Source organism: Tetrao urogallus (assembly GCF_951394365.1).
Source record: "Tetrao urogallus genome assembly, chromosome: 1".
NCBI classification, from domain to species: Eukaryota; Metazoa; Chordata; class Aves; order Galliformes; family Phasianidae; genus Tetrao; species Tetrao urogallus.
The window spans coordinates 84236075-84248875 of NC_136813.1; positions in this window are offsets into that span (position 1 = coordinate 84236075).

Consider the following 12801-nt stretch of genomic DNA (forward strand, 5'->3'; position numbering starts at 1 on the left):
TTCCTCCTCAGCGGGGTTCTCACTATCCACTCCAGAGGACTGTACTTACACTCCTCTACTGCTTTATCTCTTGGCTCACAACAGCAAAACTCTTCCTTTCTCCCTGAGAGGCAGAGAACAGCCATGCTCGTCCCCTGACACCGCTGCACAGCGACTCGATGCCCCGGCATGCCGGGATTTCAGGATGCCGAGAGCCTCCCCCTCCCGCAGCGGGCGGCCGGGGGTCCCGCGCAGCATCCTCCCACCCCAGCGACTGCCCGCCCGGCCACACGCACGGCGCGTCGTGCCGAGGGTCGGCTACCTACTAAATATACCCTGCGGGGCTACGGCAAAGGCAAAAGCCACGGCTTCCCTCACAGGCTTCAGCCAATCAAGGATGGGTATGAAACCTAGCCTAATCCGTAGCCAGTGCTGTCCAGTCTGTAGTAAAGCTTCCCAGAAGTTTGGATAAATAATAACGTGCAAATTAAGGGTGCTCCCACAGAGCATGACACGCAAAGCTAGAAATAAATATTGCCTGTTGTTTTTAATTATTCTGAGTGCTCCAGCAGATGATTGGCAAGAGAAGGTTGTGCACAAGTAGGAATAAAAGTAAACAGCTCGGTTTTAAAGTAGCAGGCTTGCCCGCATCCATAGCTCCTTACTACAGTGGGACAAAGCCAGTGATGGCAATAACAACTGGGGCAGCACCCAGCTCGTCCATTCACTTCAAGCCATACAGTGACAGTGCAGAGGTGCAAACAGGAACCTGGCACACTCACAAAAGTAAAAGTTTAATCAAGTTACTCAGACTGTGCTACCTCTCTGCTTGCTTACAGGCATCTTTCAGGCAGAAGACAGATCTAAAGACAGGATTAGGAGACAGGTAGTAGAGCTTTGCCCAGTCTACAGTATCGCATTTTAAATAAAAGCCAACACACAGAGAACACGTGTTTGTCAGATTAAGTGCTAAATTTAAGCCCATGAAACACTCAAACCTACAGGAAACTTATTTCTGTGCTTACCTTCAGCGAATGCTCTGCTCCTTCCTTCCCTCCAGCTCTTCAGAGAGCTAAAAAGAGGTTCTGTTGCTTCCAAATGCTTTTGTTCTGCTGTCCCTCTGTCACATGGTTTGCCTTTTATATTTGCAACACACAAAAGTTAGGGCTGTTTAAGAGAGAGGGAGAGAGAGGGAGAGAGAATGTCAAATGGAAAAGTGCCATTGCAGTCATATATCAATCAGGGCAGCGGCAGCAGCAGCTCGCTGGCAAATGGGAATTCCACAGAAATGCAAAGCTCTTGTTATCTGAGAAATCACAAAACGCCACCAGCCAAGCTCCCCTCTGCAGGGACTTCTTATTATTGGCAAGCCAGGGAATAGAAGGAAACGTAGGCTTTTGTTGTTGTTGTTACTGTTTCAGATCTGGAGATATGTATGCAAGGGCACATGTAAGACAATGGAATACAAGTCCTGAATAAAATTCCATTCTAAATAAATGTGCTGTGTACAAGACAAAGCAAACCACAGTGCAGTGAGGTAATTAGAGCTAAGAAAATAATCTGAAAATAATAATTAAGAAAATTTATATGTATTTGCACTTGTAAAATATTCACAGGGAAACTGCTTTTTCACTGAGTTACTCATTAATCACTTTTTTTTTTTCCTGAGAATTATTTTTTAGATTTTATGTGAGCTGTGATTGTTCTCAGATATTCTAAATTCAAGCTGTGCTGCTTTACTGCAATTGGTCACCTAAATCATCTGACATTCTTGGGCTTCCCAGTTGAGTAAGCAGACATATTTGTGTGCAAATCTGCAATTCAGGTGCTTCAAATGATCAGTCCCAAATTCTGAAATTTCTCTCAAATAGACCCTCATATGCTCTCAAAGGCATATTTAAGATGTCTAGCTAACATTCTTTCTTTTCTATCCTCTGTGATTGTCAGTGTTTGAAAATGCTTTCCTTCAAACCTTTTACATAAACATTGTCTTTTATGCAAAAATGAATGCCCTGGAAGGCTGAAGGCAGACTCCATCCAGTGGAGAAACCTACTTACAACTAGAGCATCCCAAACACGTTTGTCTGTGCATGGCTCTGGATGCACTAAACCTCTTTTTTGACTCCCACAGTGGAGCATGTTTTCCTTCCCTTTGGAGTGCCCCCTAGTCATCCCGAGGCAGTACGGAGCACGAGGAAGAGCAGACCTTAGCTGGTTAATTAAAAAATAGGCGACATAGCTGGCCATTCACAAGCTGGATCTGTTCAGAGGCACTGGCCAGCAGATGGACGGGGTCCTGTGTCGATTGTGTTTGAACTCTAAAGGAAAGTTGGTATTTGATGGATGATGTTATTAACTAAATGTCTTATGTAGTATTAGATCAAAGAACAGATGGAAATTATGCCTTAAAAATAGAATAATCTAAAAGGGGAATGGCTTGTAGATGAGTAAGCATCATGGAAACAATAAAGAAGACATTCTTTGGCTTGCCTTGCTGCAGAGCCAGGTTTGGCTAACAGGATAAAAAATTGATCCACTTAGGACTCACATCCTTAGGACATGAGTTTTCCTGAATGTTTTCCCCTCATATTCAGCGCTTATGTTGTTTTGCCTCTTTAGTCAACCCTGGGCTTCTCTCACTTACCATGGGCTCTCTGCCTCCTTTGTTGTGGATGATGCCATCCCAGTGTGGATGATGGCTGAGCTCAGCATCATCTTCGCTCACTTGGAGTGGCAGGCTGAAATGCCACCCACAATCTGGCACTGTGCTTACCTTAAAAAAGACTATCCAGAACAATGCTTTTTAATTTAGCCTACACCTGCTTGTTAAACTAAAGGCATTGTCCCTTTGGTCATTCAGCTGCCATGTCCACTTGTCTCTGTTTATCTATGGGAAGGAAAGTGGCTCACATATCTGGTTGCTCACATAAAGGACCTGGCATGTCCAAGACAAAAGACACACCAAGCAGCTTCTGGATGAAATCTGCCAGGAGATGGTAGATAATTCACATTCCTTACTGGAAATTACACTTCTTGAGTTCTAAAAGGCACAGCACAGGTTTGTTTAGTTTGTGTCATCTATAGGAGAGAATATTCTTATTAGTTACTATTTGGGTGCAAAGCACACGTTAAATACTCAGTAATTAGCGATTACATGTCAAACAGTGGTACTTCTGAGAAGTAATGCTTATATCTGGCTTCTTCCACTACAACAATTTCCAAATGCAGGAAAATCTGCAGATATTGGACATAATTTGACAGTAACAACAAAAATTGCATTCACTTTTTCATCTTCAGCTTCAAGACCACATTTGGCAGTAAGTGAAAGTTAATCAGCAGTTAATTAACCTCATAGACTGGTGACTTACAAACTGACACTGCCATTTGTGGTCTGAATGAAATGAAGTATGACTGAAAGCACAAAAGTAAAAGTATAAAAAATACCCTCCCCTCCACCTTCCGAAAGAACTATAGAATCATAGAGTCATTGAATCTTAGAGTCATCAAATCATAGAATGGCTTATGTGTGAAGGGACATTAAAGATTATCTAGTCCCAACTCTCTGCTGTGAGCAGGGCTGCCATCTACCAGATCAGGCTGCCCAGGGTCTCTCCCAGTTCCTTCAGGATCCTAGAATGCATGGCCCCATAGACTTCTGCATATTCTGTCTCATAAGGTCTCAAACTTATTCTGCTCTTACAGTGGGAAGAGATTTCACTCTCTCAAATCCTGCCTAGAGGTTCAGGGGGTATGAGCTGTATGGGAAAACTGACTGCCGCTGAAGAAAGAACGACCTGAGTACCTCAGCCTTCTCCATGTTGGTTGAAGCTGGTTCTTCTTTCTCACTACCAGATGGAGTACATTCTCCTGTGCCTTTCCCTTCTTCCTGATGTATCTAAATAAACCCTTCTTATAATTTTCCACATCCCTTGCCAAGTTTGATCCCATATCACCTTGGCTTTCTTCCTTCCATCTCTGCATGTCCGGACAGTTACCTTATATTCTTCCCAGGCAACCCATCCCTGCTTCCTCTGCCTACTATTTTTCCTTCTTATCTCTCAGTTTGATCAGCAGGTCCTTGCTCAGCCATGTCCATTTCCTGTCTATGGCCCACAATTTTTTCATAATCATTCATAAATATTCATCTTCTCTTAACCACTGCAATTTAATCCTTCCCATAAAAAGTTATTTAAAATAGAATAAGCGCAAAGCACAGATCAGAGATATGTTTTCAGAGATGATTCGACATATGAAATGACCAGATATTTGATAAAATATCCTGCTCCCAACTCAATTTTAATTAGAGATCCCTTCAAGGGGAGCTTATCTCACCTAGCAGCTATCATCTGAAAACTGAGTGTAGGGTCTTCCAATGGCAGATGGAGTTTCCATCCCAAATTACTTTCATTTCGGGACAGTTTAAGGTAGTCATCAGCAACAGTCTTTCTCCCTGTGAGCAACAATGATTTGCTGACAGTCAGACTAAATTCTTATTCTTTAGATAGGTAGAATTAAATCAGATAAAGGACTTAGGCTATATTTCTGAAGAGAAAGAGATTCACCTCTGTGTAAAGTTCTACCGGCATCCCTCACTGACTCCTCATGAAATGCATTGCAAACCTGAACTCTTAGTGTACTTGCTTCCATATTCCACCCAGGTACACACCTACAAAACTTATGTCCATCTGCAGAAAAGGATCATGCTACCATTACCTGCAATTCAGTAGAACTGAATTTTTTGCTCCACTGACATCATCAAGCATCATACTGACTTCTTGAAGGAGTAGAATTTCACCTCTACAGAGTACAACTTGTTGTCAATGAGAAGTACTCAGAATTCTGCAGCAAAAGAAACCTTATGTTTCAATCTGAGAGATTTTCCAGTGCAGCCAGTTCATAACATTCCATGTGTAATTGTTGCATTCTCAGAGAGTGGATAACAGATGTCCATACCATCAAATGCACTGTCAGAAAAGGACCTTTAGAGAAACTAGTTTCTACCATTTTAATAATCCAAACAGGTATTAGACAATTAATAATTCTCGTACATAAAGTTATATATCCATGTATAACAATCCAGGATCAAGCAGCACAAACGTTTGTTTAGGTAATTTTTGTTTTACATGTATTAAGTTATCCTGTCATGTATTCCCTCAGATTCATTTTGCAAGGTTATTTAAACACCTAACTGCCTATTTTATTCTACAGCTTAAATTCTCTTGTTGTTCTGTGTATACGTGAATGTGTGTTAAGAGTATCTGGAAGTGTTTATTCTGTGACTTATACATATTAAGTTATAATAGCAAGGCTTCCTCTATTTAGGGAGCTATAAAGAATAATGTGAAAATTAGGCCTGAACTATTTGCTTATTCATTTTATCACAGAAGTCAGAAAGACATATTGCCTGTGAAATATACTCGGATTTTTTTAAACGAGCATGAAAATGATTCTCCACTACAACCTGAAATTGGTATCCCCTAAAGCTGGTGTCCACTGGTGCCTTCAGCAAGCAGTAGGTGCAGGACATGGACATGGAGGACTCTCTTGCAACATGCTGCCTACAAATCCACGATAAACAGGTAATTTGGAGATCTGAAGAAGTCTGTATTACTACATATTTTTATTCCTATGTCCCTCATGTTTGCCCATTCAAGTTTTGCCATTACATTACCTTCAACTCCCTGGCCCTCAAATCTCTTAAGGACAAGTTATGTCTGACTTTGCCCCAGCTGTATCCTTTGTTTCCTTCCACAAAAATCTCAACTTCTTTTTAAAGCTGCTGCCTGATTGCTGAGGAAGGGACAGTATGCCCTAACTGGCTAGCAAGTACCCACTCACCAGCCAGAGTGCTACTCACCTACTCAAACTTCTGAACCATGTGTGCTTCAATTTTCTTCTGCAAGACATTAATAGGATGTAACAGTACTACTGTCTAGGGGAAAGAACCTGTGCCTATTTACATATCCAAGGATTTGTCAAGAAGCATTGTTTTCTCCAAAATCTGCTTTGCTACAAAATTGGTTGAAATTAGCCAGCTGGTTGGAAAGCCAATGGGAGAAACAAAGGTAAGGGCGGACAAACCAGAAAGACAATCTTGTGACAAAAAAAAAAAAATAATAAGAGAGTAAATATGCCTTTAATCTACCTTCAGATTGCTAGAAGATGGGATTGCCTGAGTTTAGAGTCTTCTGTTAGAAGAATCTGTGGCCACCATAATCCCTGTCCCCATTTCCTTTGAAGTGACTGGATGTACTACTGTGGATGCCCCAGGCAAAGCAGAAACAGCACAAGTCTGACTTCTCCACAGGACTGCAAATGTATCATCCTGCCTCCCCAGATAATTTCAGCCATCGGTCTGGAGGGCTGGTGCTTGAAGTTTATTCCTAAATTCTTGTTCAGGAGTCAAATCTGAGGGCAGTGCAATGACAAAATGCTGACTAATATTTCCAGTGCACTCTGATCACCACTGATACTTCTTTATATCTGATGGAGGAAAACTGTTGTGTTTCTGTGAATCTGGTGGTTTGGATCAACTGTTTTCCAGACACCTGTGAGATTCACTGCCCTGAAGTTAAGAGATCTCAGACTCAGCAGATCACTCTAGGCTTCTCTTACTGTCAGTGGTAACAGGAATAGGTGCTGCCCAAAGCATGTTTCATTTGCTGATGCTAGGATGAGATGGAACCGCATTTGACACTCTCTCCATTAATAGCAAAGTGATCCAAGAATGTTGGCCAAGATGCCAAGACTTCTGATTTACTAATCCAGCTGTTGGATGGCTTGGTTCTGGCAAATGAATTTCACATTTAAGGCTGCTTGAAACTATCCTGTAAGCATATACTCTCTCTATATAACCTGCCAGATATCCACAGTTGGTCAATGCTAAGTACTTTGCTTTTTTTTTTCCTAAGGCTGCAGGAAAGTTTTGTGTCAAACAGTATGGGATAATGACACTTGATGTGCAGTGTGCTGTCTGCAGGGTATTTCTCCCATCTCTTGGAGAAAGAATCTCCCTGTAAAGATTTGCTGTCTGTCAGATGCTTCTCTGAGTATCAAAGAACAGTCATGATGTGTCCTATGGGATCTCCAAATCACATCTAAAAGTAGACTCCATTCACCTCAGTCTTTTTCCAGAAGGATTTTCAATCAGGCCCCTCAGGTTTCCCATGTGGAGTTTCAGACCTTGGAATATAGCCTACAGGTTGTCCCTCTTCTCCAAGCACTTTCTCCCATGCTTCAACAGCATTTATACCCACCCATGTGGATGATACATGATGCACCATGGGTGTCAAATTTGGTCTCTGTCATCTGTAAACACAAGCAACTCTGCTGTTTTTCCTGTCTGCCACATTCCTCAAGAGATCAGAGATCGGTAGAAAGTCCTGAACAGCTTCCAGTGACATAATGGGCAGTTTTGCCTGAGTACATATTGAAGGCTAACGTATCTAAATGCAGTCTTAAGCACCATCTCTAAGCAAACTTAAGGTCAGACTCTAAGGACTCCTTGCAGCTTGCATATCACTGTGGGTCAGACTGTAGTTTAATTTCAGGGAGATCTGCAAGAATCACAAAGAGAAAACAATCTCAGATGGCATGAGTATCTCCACTTAGTTGAAAAGGGCATAGTACCTTCCTGAGTAGAATATCAGAGGTAGGGGTGTGATTTCAACATTTCTATAATGACCAAAAACACTCCTGTAAATTCATCTACAGCAGCAAAAAAATGATTGGGGAAGATATAGGCAGATTCTAATATGTTACAACCTCCTACCAGTACCCCCATTAAGTGATTTTCTTGGACTGTAAGTGCAATGGGCAAAGTGGAAGAGACATTTTTTGCATGCTATTTGAGAAATTAAATTAATTTGTTCACCACTAGGTTTTGTGTTGTGACAGCCCGTATAAAGCTTCACATTTAAAAAGGAAACAGTAAGTGAGTATTAGTCTCAGCTGAACAATTTGGGTTAAAATGTCAGGGCAGCTTGCCGTCCGTGAAGTTGCTGAGAAGAAATGCTATTTAGAGCAGGAAATTTGTGATTCATAATTGACATTAACTCTAGTTACCTTGCAATGTGCATGCTGTATTTCACGTGAAATTATTATAACCAAAGAAAGGCTCTTCCCTTGAGCAAGTTCAAGTTAATGTTTAGGAAACCATTTAAGTTATTATTAGGACGAAAGTCATTACAGTGGAATGGCTGGATGCTCAGACTGTGCCCTCGGTTGCAGAGCCTGTGCATTTAAATAACTCTTTTCAGGTTGCTCATCAGACACAATCATTTTGGCCTATTCGCTGACATTTCAGCTTTGTGGATGTCCAAACTCCCACCAATTTGAACTCAACCAGAGACCAGACCTTTTTGCTCTCCCTGTAGGCTGCTTCCTAACTGTGCCCAGATTTATGCCCCGTAATTTCCAAACACACGAGTCCCTCTGAACTCAGAGGGACTCCTGCAGTTGATGGGAACAGAGCCCAAGGACATGACCGTGCCCATCTGTATGCAGACCCTGGCTTTCACATAGTACACACAGACAGATGTCGGAATTGCAGAAAGCAGCTTTTTGCAATTCAGATCATAGAAGGAGACAGCCTAGAGGCCAGATTCTCACCTAATGGGAACCAGCAGTTCTCTGTGGCTTTGGTGCAGGCTGCGACTCTACACTAGGTGCTAACTTGTCACCACTGCCTCCTGATCCTTGGATGCTGGATGCTCTGCCCCTGCTATCTTCAGCAGAATAGTTCATGAAGCTTCTTTAGAGCATTGCAGTTTATTCAGTCCAAATGAACATGTGGACTTAATTACTCCACCATATATTTAATAAGAAATTAAATAGATCTCTTTATGGGTTTTGACATGAGTGAGGTTTTGGCAAGTTTTGCAATTTTTTATGATTTTTAGTGTTGTGGGGTTTTTTTCTCCCTAAATTAAAAACAAGAACATCTTTCCTTCTGATATAGATTATGCCTCAATCTGTAAGCATAAATCAGAGGCAGACTTCAAGCACAGGAAGACAATAATCACACACATTTATAAATTCAAGCACCTTTGGACTTGGGAAAAGCACAGTAATCCACTGTTAACTTTAAAAAAGAGCAATCTGAGCTTCACTCTGGAGTACGAGATGTTCTGCAGGCCCAGATCTCGGGGGGACCAAGAATGATGGACCATTCCTGGTCAAGACGTCCTGGCTCTGGCTGCCAGGTCTGAGCTCTCTCTTTTTTAATAGGATACACGAAGGGAAGTTTGCCCTCATGTGGCGGAGCCAAAGATACAGCTTCAGGAGCAGACCCTGCCCTGGCAATTACTGCCTGGGACAGAGCCTGGGACGTTATTGCAGGAAGCAAAATTAACTCTGGGGAAAGAAATTGAAATTTGCCAGGCAAAGGAAGCCAACCAGGACAGACTGAAGATGACCGGAGGTTGGGCTTTGAGACACCTCAGGTGGAAGGGCAAACCAAGATTGCATTGGGAGATGCTGGAAGAGCACAAATGATGTCAGTGTCTTTTCAAGCTGTGACAAGGCCTGACATTAGGGAAATGATGCAGAAATGAATTGCATAGACATGAGACTACAGCACACAGCATGGGTGAAGAGGATGGTTGACGGAACCAGGAGAAGGAAGGGGCTTATTCACAGGGGCAGTGAAAAATGTTGCGGCACAAGATAAATGGACAAATGGCAATAATCAATTTCCAACTGGACAGAGTTGCACAAGGTGGTAAGGTGTCTGACAGGGTTACAGGCACCAAAGGAAAATATACAAGCAGCATAATATAAAAAATGGCTCAGAAGGGCTGTTTCCCACTAAAAGAAATAAAGGCATGCACAAATGAAATACAGTTCAGAATAGTATCAAGGAGTCTTAAAATATCACATCCTTGACATCATCCAATGTATGAATGAGCTGGAACAGAAGCTCAGCCTCCCAGGACTGCAGCAAAGCTAACAGAGGCCATTTCCATGCAATAGAGATTGCATTCCAGATTGGAGGAACAGCACTATGAGGGCTGCCAACGGAGCCCAGTAAGGCTGCACTCATCACCAGGACTAACTATCCCAATAGACAAGGAAAGGATGTGGCACCAGCAAGCTAACAAGGCTCATGGGCAGTTCTAGTCAGCACTGATAGGTTGTACAGTTAAATAAAGACACAAAGGAGAAAGAAACTTGAAAAGAATCCTTGACCATGCCCGGCTGAAAGTAAGCTCAAAAGTAAATTTCACACAGACTCCACCAAGCAGAGGATAAGTGAACCTCCTGCGCGGAGAAGAGTGTCTTGTGCATTGTGTTCCAGGCACAGATCTGGGTGCTGTTAGGTCTCAGGGATGAGTGCAGCAAGCATTGTCCAGGATGCAGCACTACAGAAGCGGATCAGGAAAAAGTGTCCTGGTTGCTCCTACTACCTAGGAGGGATATTTTCAGTCCTACAAGAAATCTTTGATGATTAAAAAACACAAGCAAAGCAGGAATTATGTAGGTATGCTACTAAGTAGAAGAGCCTGAAAGAGCAAAATCAGATGTGGTTCCCACTGGTCCATGCTGTACAGCTGTTGCCCACCCCTTGGCTCTCTTCTGACCCCTCCTAGATTGCTTTCCCAAAGCGAAAACTCACAGAAAAGGGATTGATACTTAGCAATGCTGCTATGAGCCCGTGACCTTGGGATTGGGACTTAGATTCACACAGATGGTGATTGAAGAACTGAAAAAATCTAGAGAATAGACAGACAGCTTTAGGGTTTACTAGATTTTATTTTTGCCGTAAGAACTGACAAGGGCACAGCCTCATGGGCACAAGCCAGACTCCGAGGTATGGGTTTAGAAATGCTGCTGGTGGTCCTTGTAAGCCCCTACACAGCCTGTAGCACTGCAGCAAGCTGGGGCTGTGGGTTTGCTGCTTTCTAATAGCACCAGTGCAGACAACTCAGACTAGACAAGTGTCTATACTCAAAAGTAAAAGGGTCCCCTAGAATCTCTCAAGCATCATCAATTAGCATATTGCCTATATACCATTAACTTCTGTATGTTTGTTATTATTGTGTTTAACCCAGCAGGAAAGAAACAGCAAGCTAGTTTTCAAGGCTCTTGTAATACTTAGCTGCAGCTACAGTTGTAAATTGCAGACTTTGTTGCTGAACTAATCACTTACAACTCAGCCACCGCATAAATTAATGAACAAATGAATGACTGAATGACATAGACCTTTGTTAGGTTCTCTGGCCATGAGAGTTGAGTGCTGCACTCCATACACACAGTAAAAGCTTGTAAAAACACCTCCTCAACTATATCCCCTTGGCTGAATTGAGACACTGTGCAGCATCAACCTTATATAAGGCCACATTTCTGGCTTCTTCCAGCAATGACTATAGTAGATGCTTTGAAATCAAAGAGCCTCAATCTGCTAGCACACCACTACAATTTCAAAGGGCCACTCTGGAAAGCAAGAGAGCAAGGCTGTAACTCTAGCTTGCAAAAAGTGAGGTCCAGTTTCACAGTGAATCTTGCTTTCACTAATTCCATCAGCAAAACTTCCCTAAATTTTCAACTGCTGTAAATATAACCTTCTGGTTATAGAGACACAGTATCTAATTTGTTATTTTCAAAACATATTGTATTAATACAATATATATCCAGTGTATGGGGGTGAAGCAGTTGTATTGTTTCAAAGCTTAAGCACAGTACTGTAGGATTTTAATTTCTTGTGGTAAATTTGGGAAGGAATCATAACTGTGCTTTAGGCTGTCTAAAAACATCTAGATGATGCTGATTATTTATTGTCAACACTGAAAACAGTTGGTCTGCAGGAATTGTTGGCATTTTGTTCTTTTATTGTCCTGGCTCAAATCAGAAGGTCTCCAAAATTAGATATTGGAAAGACATATAGCCATAGCCAGCAAGACATTGTTTTAGTGATGCTGAACTGTGTGAAACAGAATATGAAATATATGCAGCAGACACAGAGCACTGTGAAGGCACTGTGCACTGCAGCCTCTGTTATCTCTGCATTTCTTGCGTGTGCCTTAACTATCCATCCCTGGATTCATTATCTGCAGTCAAGCAATCTCACTGTTCTGGTGCAGGCATGACATGAATTAATGCTGCAGAGCCACACGGGAAGCAGTTCTAGCCCATTCCTGGAGAGACAAGATGCTGGCTGAGCAGACCTCTGCCTGGAGTGGTGTTACCCTTCTTAGGGTTTTTTTTGATTTATATACTATGAAATGATCATAGAATCATACAATCTCTAAGGCTGGAAAAGACCTCTAAGATCATCTAGTCCAACCATCCAATATTGCCCACTTCCCGTGTCCCTCAGTGCCACATCCACACGGCTCTTGAACACCTCCAGGGACAGTGACTCCACCATCTTCCAGGGCAGCCTGCGCCACCACCTCACCGCTCTTTCAGAGAAGACTTTTCCCTAATATCCAACCTGAACTTCCCTTGGTGCAACTTAAGGCCAGTACCACTTGTCCTATCTCACCCTCTAAATACCACAACAGAGTATGGCACAACATCAATGAATTGAGTCAAATTATGAAGTCCAAACGGTCCTGCTTCTTCAAAAAAAACTGTTAAATGTTATTAAAATCAAACCAAACCACTGATAAAGAAAAGCAATAATATGCGTTGCTGATTTTGTTTGTCTGGGTATTTGGGTTCTTCTATTTATTTATATATATTTTTTTGACATTGTAACATTTTCACATAATATAAAATTTGCATTTATTCTGTACCTTCCTGGAGAAAAGAAAACTGATAGAAAACAGAAATGTCTCTTCTGGAGTTTTATAGTATGAAAATTATGATTCAGATTGTCTG